Raw genomic sequence first — 9,995 nt, 5'->3', positions numbered from 1 at the left:
TGCATTATTTTCCTTAAGGACATAGACCAATTGATGCAATTGACAATAATATGAGAAAAGACCAAACCGTTTTTAAATAAAAACTCCAAAATGTTCTGATTTCATATATATCAGTTGATATATATAACAATTTTCAGTCAAAATTAAACCATCGAAGTATTAACAAGACTGTATGAAAAAAACAGCCAATAAAAAGACTAATAATAAAGAGGTGCAGAAATAAACCATGGATGACAAAAGGCCTACACAATGCCTGTAAGAAGAAAAATAATTTGTATCAAATATTTTTAAAACTAAGGACACAAGAGTCTGAAAATTAATACAAAGTGTATAAAAATAAGCAGGTCTCCATATTTTAAAAAAAAAGAACAAAAAAAAAAGACTACTACAGCAAACGGCTATATCAACAGGAATAAAGTAAAACCATCTTTCTCAAAAAGTGTATTTAAGATTCGATCCCCGCTCCCCCCAGCCAATTGTCGTTGTGTCCTTGGGCAAGACACTTCACCCTCCTTGCCTCCAGTGCGGCTCCACTGGTGTGTGAATGTGCATGAATGATCCCAGTGATGGTCAGAGGGGCCGTAGGCGCGAAATGGCAGCCACGCCTCTGTCAGTCTGCCCCAGGACAGCTGTGGCTACAACCATAGCTTACCATCACCAAGTATGAATGAGGAGTGAATGAATAATGGACATAATGTAAGCGCTTTGGGTGTCTTGAAAAGCGCAGATAAATCTAATCCATTATTATTATTATTATTAAGAAACATCAGAGATAAATGAAATAAATAAGATAGAGGAGATCTACAGATTTGGACATAATTGTTCTAAAAAAACATAATAGAAGACATTATTCATCCATTCATTGATAAATGTAATTTAACTTTTGCAACAGGAATCTTCACTGATGGAATGAAAATTGCAAAGATAATTATGCTCTACAAAAGTGAAAAAAAAAAAACATTTTTACCAACTACAGACCAATATCTCTACTATCACAGTCCTCAAAAATCATAGATTGTTTGTTACTAGGTTGAATAAATTCCTCGAGAGAAAAAATGTATTGGACAGTAGCCATTATGGTTTTAGAGCCAATAATTTAACAACAATGGCTGTAATCCAACAAACAGAAACAAAGAAACAGCCATGACAGTTGACAAAAATATCAAATCTAGTTAGCATTCATCCAAAAAAGGTCTTTGACACCATTGACCATAAAGTTCTTTAAGTAAATTAGCTTGTATAGTTTTAGACCAGGGGTGTTAAACTCAATTGCTCAGGGGGCCAAAATCCAAAACATGCTGAAGGTCCCAGGCTGAACAGGATAAACTTCTGTTGAAGTCACTAAAACCAAACTTTTAAGGCTTAACTTTTTAAAACATAAATATGTATAAACATAGGCTACCATATTTTCAGAACCACAAGGCGAACTTAAAAGTCTTACATTTTCTCCAAAATGTAGGTGGCGCTTTATGAGGCGGTGCGCCTAATTTGTTGTTGTGGGACTCATGCAGACAGCATGAGAACGGGAGAGGGTTTTGTGGGCATGAACAACAGAATAACATTGTTTACAACATCGCTTAAGCACAGTTTTATTAAATTGCAAGCTATCAGCTATGCAAAGGAACATGTGAGCAGCTGCGAGAGAACAAGAAGAAGAGAAATGTGCAGAATGTAAATGTTTATATTAGCTAACAATACATTAATGATAGATGGATAGATGGATAGATAGATAGATAGATAGATAGATAGATAGATAGATAGATAATTAGTTGTTAGCAAAAACATGTTTTTTGGCGACCATATTTGGAAGCCATCTTGAATTATGGAAGTACCAAGAAGATCCAAGGTGGGTCTTGCTCTCATATGAAAGAGGACATATTTGACTACATTTGTACCAAATGTGATGCTTTTATCAGGAAGTGAACGATTCTTATCTAACTGACCATTCTCAGATTTTGTGACATTTCTTTTCCATGGGGAACCATTGCTGACGGCATGAATTGGAACGGGCTTTTCTTTAAGAAATGCCCTTTTCTAGTCACCTGTGCTGGTAATGTCTTACATGAATCATTAGACTCACCTGTTGTTAAATGCCTTTTAAATAGAATTAAGTGTGGCTTTTCTCCTAAGACGCAAATTGGGGTTTACTCGTTTTTGCAACATGGGCTTGAATTAATTTATTAAGAAAATCACTGTTTTGTGTGTACAAAATAACATTTTTGATTTGTGATTGATTATTAAACTTCTAATTTTTGGTATAATTTTTTCTGAATTTCGCTATAATATTTTCTGATATTTGCTATTATTAATGCTGAGCACTGTATGTCTAGAAAACTGAGTACGAACCAACAGCATTTCTTTATAGTCAGTTTTGTTTTCAGAAAAGGTTTTTTGACGGTGTGTACACCAAATGTAATAAGCAGCTGTAAAAAGACCATAAAAATAAACGTGTTGAAAAAAAAGACATGTTTAAATTGTAATTTAAAAAAATAAAAACCCAAGACCACTATAGTTCTACACCAATACTTGTCTCTCCTGGTGCTCTGACATTTTTTCCCAGTTTTCCAGAATTTGAACCACTTTTTTACAACAAGGGGCCTCTTCTTGTGTTTGTTTCCCTGTAGTCCTGCCCCAGCATTGGATGACTGAAGAGGAAGATCTCTGCAACCAGCAGAGGAACTTCAGAGTGAAACAGGAAGAACCACAACCTCCACAGATTAAGGAGGTACAGGAGAAACCAGAACTTCTAAAGACTGAAGAGGTATGGGAGGAACCAGAACCTTCACTGATCAAAGAGGAGCCAGAAGAGCTCTTCATCAGTCTGGATAAGGAGCGGCTTAATTTGAAGCAGGAGACTGATATCTTGATGGAGATTCCTACTTATGAGGAAGATGAGAACAGTGAAGCAGATCTAAACAATCAGCAGAGCTTTAATGTAACTGATAGTCAGGATGAAGAAGGAAACCAACATGAAGAATCAACATCAACTACAGATGAAGAGACAGACCCACAGAACAGAGATAAGAGGAAGAGAAGAGACAGAAGACATGTCCAAAGTGCGGACAGCTCTCACATGTCAGCAGGTCAGTGTGACTCTGATGTTGGTAAAAAATCAAAGAAGGCAGCTTTGGTTAAGAAACGCAAACAATCCCCAAAGGAAAAAATAATTTCCTCTTTAAAGTCTGGTGAAAACTCAAGAGTAGTTGGTCCTCATGTAGACAAAGACATTACTGAGCCTGTTGAAAGACTTTTTATCTGTAAAGAATGCAATAAAGATTTTAGAAAGTTGTCTTATTTAAAAGAACACATGAGAAATCATGCAAAAGAAAGGCCTTTTTCTTGTGAAGAATGTGATAAAAGTTATTGTCGCCTATGTGATCTCAAAAAACACATGAGAACTCACACAGGCGAGAAGCCCTATTCTTGTAAAGAATGTGATAAAAGTTTCAAGGATAGATCTCATCTTAGAGGACACATGAAAACTCACACAGGCGAGAAGCCCTTTTCTTGTGAATGTAATAAAAGTTTTGTTCGAAGATCTGATCTTAAAAGACACATGAGAACTCACACAGGAGAAAAGCTTTTTTCTTGTAAAGAATGTGATAAAGGTTTTTGTCAAACGTCTGATCTCAAAAGACACCTCAGAACTCATACAGGAGAAAAGCCTTATTCTTGTAAAGAATGTAATAAAAGTTTTAGGCAAATTTCTACACTCAAAAGACATGAGATCTTGTACAGTCGAGAAGCCTTATACTTGTCAAAAATGTTTAACAAGTTAAGGGATGTGTCTCGAATCGAAAAACACATGAGAATTCACACAGGAGAAAAACCTTTTTTTTGTAAAGAATGCAGCTAAAATTTTTGTCGTATAGCTTATCTGAAAGCATACAAGAACTCACACATAAATGCAACGAAAAGGTAGAGTCCACTGATGTCTGATATGCACAGAAAACATCTTTTTTGATTGATCTGACATGATAAAAATGTCAAAGATACTATGTTTTAGGATTTTATCAGCTACAATTATCAATATTCAAAAAAATAGAGGATTGATACTAGACAATGAGTTTCACCCTTAATATGAAACTTTTATTTCGGCAAAAATATCCATTTTTTTACATAAATAATTCTCTTTGATGTACCTGTAAATACAAATGTTTTGCTTTTAAATCTAATAGTTAAATCTATATCTGATGAACAGCTTTTATCGGTCAAAAGTGTCATTACTTGTATTGATGTTTTTCGTTTTTTAATTTGTTGTATAATTTTATAGGTTGATTAATATTTTTATATTTTGCAGTATTTTATTTTGGTTTAAAGTTGTTTTGTTTATCATTGTGGTTGTAGTTTATTCTGCGACAATGAGTACTGTATACCATCTAAGTTTGTGTGTTACCATGACAACACTAGAAATACTTTGAATACATGACTGCAGTTTATATTTTGTTGACTCGTGTAAGAAAGTACGAGACGAAAAGATTTTCCTAAAACTGTATGAAGGAAGGGGTGGATAAAGAACCAGACTGGTGTTTGTGTCTGGTGTTCTTGTGATTCATGTTTTTCTAGTAGACCGTACATTAGAACTTCTCCTCTGTTCTATTTGGTTCTCAGTGTTCTGTCCCAATCTTTACTGTAAAGAATAAAGTGAATGTGAACATCAGTCAGAAGTGTGGAGTCTTTCCCACAGTGTAGTTTCTGCTGTTTGTTGGTTCTCTGCTGGTTCCAAATATGGACTCCTCAATTCCAGGTCAGACTGCTTTTTTTTTTTTAAGCTTTATTTAATAGGGACAGTGGACATTAATGAACATCTACCAAACAATGATAGGCGTAAACATGCTGGATTATAGCAATGATGCTAATTTGCATCCATAGTCCCTAGGCAGGAAACATAAAACAGGACAAAACAAAAGACAGAGTCACAGATACAGTAAGAACACAAAAAGGTGGTACATTGTGAAAGTTAAAAGTCAGTGGTTACAGGACTGGTTTGCTTTCAGCCACTGCTTGAGCTGTGTTTTGAAGGTCTGTAATGTTAGACACTCCCTTATGTACGGTGGAAGACTGTTCCAGAGTTTACTGGCCTTTACAGAAAGAGCGTTTTGTCCAAAGGCTATTTTTCTGTACGGAAACTCACAGTGCCCTCGAGACGAGGCCCTAGTCCTGAGAGTGCTGTGAGACCTTTTTTTAAAAAAGTCAGACATGGGAGGCGGAGCAAGTCCATGTAACACCTTGTACATCAAACAAGCGAATTTAACATTTTTAAAATTCTCAAAGCTTAACAACTTGTACTTTTTCAAGATATTACAAACATGGAATGACATTGGTTTTCTATCTAAGACCTTAAGTGATTTTTTTATAAAGTGAGTCTATGGTTTTGCTCATATTTACACCCGCCAAGGACCAACATGTAATACAGTATTCAATATGTGATGGAATCATTGAATGCAGAAACATTCTAGCAGCTCCAAGTGTTATGAATGGTCGTATTTGTTTAAAGTTATTCAAATTGAATTTTACTGTATTCGATATTTTTTTAATAAGGCTCTTGAAGCTCGGAGTTAAATCAAATCTGAACTTGGGACTGAGGTGAGATCACAGAGCTCCATCAGACGCTGTGAAGAAGACTGAAGCAGTAGCTGTTTTAGGTACGGGCTGAAGGGGCGGTTGCCCAGCTGGGCGCGCAGCTGTCTGCTGAGATGGAACCGGAAATGTGTTAAGGAAAAGGGGAGGGGTGAAGGGAATCTGTTCAAAATGGAGAACACAAAACAATGAGGTCACCAAAGTTAAAATTGGTTTAGTTGATGACATCGGTGGAGAAGTTTAAGGATTATTGTCAAGCACCAAAACGCCAGAGAGATGGACAAAAAAAGGTTAAAGCCATCCGAAGAACAGGGTAAACAAGATTCAATTCAATTTTAGGTTTATGACAGGTCATCTATCATCAGTTGGAGGTGGGATGAGGGAGTGATGTGGGGGGAGGAGTCTCAGAGAGGTGCATAATGAGCTGTGCTGTCGGTAAACAGCAGAAGTTTGGATTTTAGAAAAACTGTGAGTGACTCTTTCCCGTGACACCATGCGGCGCACACTGCAGAGGAAAGGTATGCATGGTTATCGTCCACGTAGGAAGCCTCTCCCAGAGCCCATGCACAAAAAAGCGCCTAGAATTTGCTAGGGCCCATGCTGAAAAAGATGAAGACTACTGAGATTCAAGACTCGGGAATGATGAGATAAAGATCCCCATTTTTGGAACCAATGGTTTTACAACTGTATGGCATTTCAAAGGGGAGGATATCAAAGAAAAATGCATGGTGCCTACAGTGAAACATGGAGGTGGCTGTCACCTCATGTGGGGCTGCAAGAGTACTGCTGGTGTGGGGGAGCAGCATTTCATTGATGGAATCATGAACTAAACAATATACTGCTCTATACTGGAGGAGAAGATGCTGCCATCACTTCATCCACTTGGTTGTAGAGGGCTTTTCCAACACGACAATGATCCAAAACACACTTCTAAAGCCACTGTTGCATTTATAAAGAAGAACACAGTGAAGGTGATCGAATGGCCAAGTATGTCTCCTGATCTGAACCCAATCCAATACCTGTGGGGAATTCTGAAGAAGTTGAGCATCACTCTCTAGCCAGCATCTAGACTCTAAAAGAGATATTTGTGAAAAATGGAAAAAGATAGAAGTTACAATATTTCGCTAACTTGTTCATTCCATACCTACAAGACTTGGTGCTGTCCTTAAAAATCACGGTGCTCATACAAAATAATAGATGTAGTCGTTTATGTTGCAGTGTAAATTAATTTTTGCTTCAACCAATTGAAGTAAAACTGAAGATGATGTGATCTAAGTTAGATCATTAATCTTAATTTCATGTTATGGAATTAAAGAAGTGTTCAATGAAACTCAACCTTGTGGAAAGTTTGGAAATATTTCATTTTTTCATTGAGTTCCTGATTAAATTAGTACTTTACTCATGTATGCTGAACACTGTACTTTATTTTGGGCTTTTGGGAGTTTATTCTCATGTTTGTGGTGACAGTGGCTCAGGCGTTTGAGCTGGTCGGCCAATGATCGAAGGGTTGGCGGTTCCCACTCCTGTCGTGTCCTTTTGGCAAGACACTTCACCCTCCCTGCCTCCAGTGTGGCTGAGTGCGCTGAACCTTTTTTTCTTCAATGATTTGTGATCTTCACTGGTGTCCATGGATAACATGAAATCTTTCCACCTTTATCCACCTTTGTCATGGTGGGGACAACACGTCAAAGTAAGGGGGGGTCATCTAAGATAGGTTAAAAGTATTCCTAAATTATACCAATGTACCAGGAAAACACTAAAATGAACAAAAAAGAGAATAAAACAAACCTCAAAACAAAGAATTCTGAAAATCGCCTTTAAAGAAAATAACTACAATATACAACTTTAATTAAAAATTAACAAGGCAGTTATTGTGAAATCATCGTAAAAACATATACCAAATTTTCCTCCATGATTAAATAAGAAACCTATAAATAGCATAAGAGTCAGATGAAGCATAACAAAAGCACAGAAAACAAGAATTAAAGTTCATTTTTTTCTGTCTTTCTACTTAATTTTTATTACTTTAATTTCTACTTTAATTTTTACTTACTTTTTTGCACTTCCCAAATCCAGCCAGCAGGAGGTGTCTCCTGTCTTCATTCTTCTAACTCAATGAGAGAGAGAGAGAGAGAGAGAGAGAGAGAGAGAGCACATGACGTCATGGTGTGTTTCTATGGAGAATCAGTGTCATCATCACAACCAGACTTTACTGTCTTTAAACTCTGTGGTTTTCCTTCAAAATCAGGACTTCAAGTCCCTCAAATGCTGCATTTGTGAGTCTGGTGTTTTTACAACAGAACCAAGAAAATGTTTAAAATATTTTATTTTATATTTCTATTGAGTCCATTTATGCAAAAGAAAACCTTCAAAAATTAACAAAATATCAAATCCACTGTTCCAACTCTCTGTCTTGTTAGTCTTTCCAAGAAAACTAGGAAGTTTTCTGACTTGACGATCAAATGTTTGTCACCAACTGCTTTAGTGAGTCTGGAGAAGAAAGTTGATCTGTTGGGATTTTCTGCTGCTGTAGTCTGGACATTCAAGCAAACATTTCATTTTCATTAGAAACATTTTCTAACAGAAATAGTTTCAACTTTATTGAATAAACTGTGGTTTGGAATTAAAGCAGAGATGTTAAGGTTTTCAGTCATTTTCATTTTCAGTCAACAATATTTAGATGTTCAAAGTCAAGAATGAGGTCTTTCATATCAAGTTTATGGTTATAACAACCCTTTTTAAAAAGATGTTAGATGGTTTTAGGCCGAGTTTTTCTGAACTTTATTGTTCTTGCTGTGGTAACAAACACTCTCGTTGGTCAAACAGACTGAGGAGGAGGAGGAGTCTTCATCAGTCTGAGAGGAGGCTCTCCAATAATTAGAGGATGAAGCAGAATCCGTCCATTCTAGGGAGATGAGGGAAAAAGCAGTCAAAGCTGCAGGAAGAAACATCTGGATGATCATGTTCTCCAGCTGCAAGAAGGATGAAGATGAGGATGAGGATGTTCAAGCTGAGGAGGAGCTGAAGAAAAAGCTCCGCCTCCATGGTTCTGCTTTCATTGACTTCTTCTGCAGACTTGAAGCTTTTTCCTGGAGTCAGAGAGCAGCAGAGAATGGAGGCTGATCTGCTGCTGTGTGTTTCTGTGTCCTGGTGAAACACTGTGTGTTTGTCTAAATAATAATAATTATAATGTACACTCTGTATTTTACATATCTGTTACATGACATGTCATTCATAATGTTTACTAAAATGATTTAAGAATCTTTTCTGAGGATAATCAATAAGCACTTCATTGTATTACAAGATGAATAACTGGAACTTGATCTGATAAGGACTGGATTATAGTAACTATTTAAAATATCTGTATACAAAGAAATAACACAACAGGGGTCAGATTATAAATTTACTTATTCCTTCTCTTTTTCAAGCGACTAATCAGACTATTTGATTATATTTGATATTCATTCTATTTAACAAAGTTGTTGTTCATCTTTTAGCACATCCTGTTATGGGTCGCCACAGTGAAATAGCTTTCATTAATCCACACATTTAGTTTGGCAGAGAGTTTCATGGTGGATGCCCTTCCTCATACAACCCTGTATTTTAACCGGGCTGGGGACCGGCACAGGGAGACCCAGACTACCCTGTGGCTCTATAGGTAGGAAACAGCTTGAAGGGTCTTGTCTAGGAACCCACACTGGATGAAGCTCATTGCACTGTAATGTGACGTGTGTCTTTACTGTAAACATTACTGCAAATACCTCTATTTATGATCATAAGGAATAACATTGTTTCAATGTGATTCTTTCTTTATTTAATAATCAATGTTTGACTTAATATCTGAAATGAGTTTTTAATTGTTAGAGTTGTATTATTTCATCATTTTAAGGCTTTAAATAAACAATCAAAAGAATAACTACAGCATCACAAACTGTACTTGTGCTGATGTTTCTTGTCTAAACTCTCTGCTGTTCTTTTAGCTTCAATAGAAATGAGAAAACCTGTCTGACTGGATCTGAGGACCAAGTGACCTTTTTGTGATACAGAGTTGAATTTCTGCTCATGAGTTCATGTCAGAGTGACACACCAGAAAGAAAAGTGAAAGTATGAACATGGATATAAGATGTTCTAAAGTGTGTAGTTCATTTGTTTCTTCTGTGTTAGTTTCTTATATGTATTAGATAACTGCTATACATCTATTGTAGATGTCTACTGGATGTGTCAGAAAACTCTAGTTTGTTATTCTACTAAAGGTCTATCCTTAGTGTACTGAAGGACATCAGCATTGAGGTCTCCTTCACATCTACCTGTACTCATTCAATCTTTGGATACTTTTAGATTTCTATCTGCTATCTAAATTGTTATTGTAGTGCAGGAATCTGCATCCTTAAACTATAAATGTCACAAGAACTGGC

This window comes from Oryzias latipes, chromosome 2 (assembly GCF_053564925.1).
Source record: "Oryzias latipes strain Hd-rR chromosome 2, Olatipes_Hd-rR_3.1".
Lineage (NCBI taxonomy): Eukaryota > Metazoa > Chordata > Actinopteri > Beloniformes > Adrianichthyidae > Oryzias > Oryzias latipes.
The sequence above is the reverse complement of the archived record's forward strand: the minus strand, read 5'-3'. Positions refer to the sequence as shown.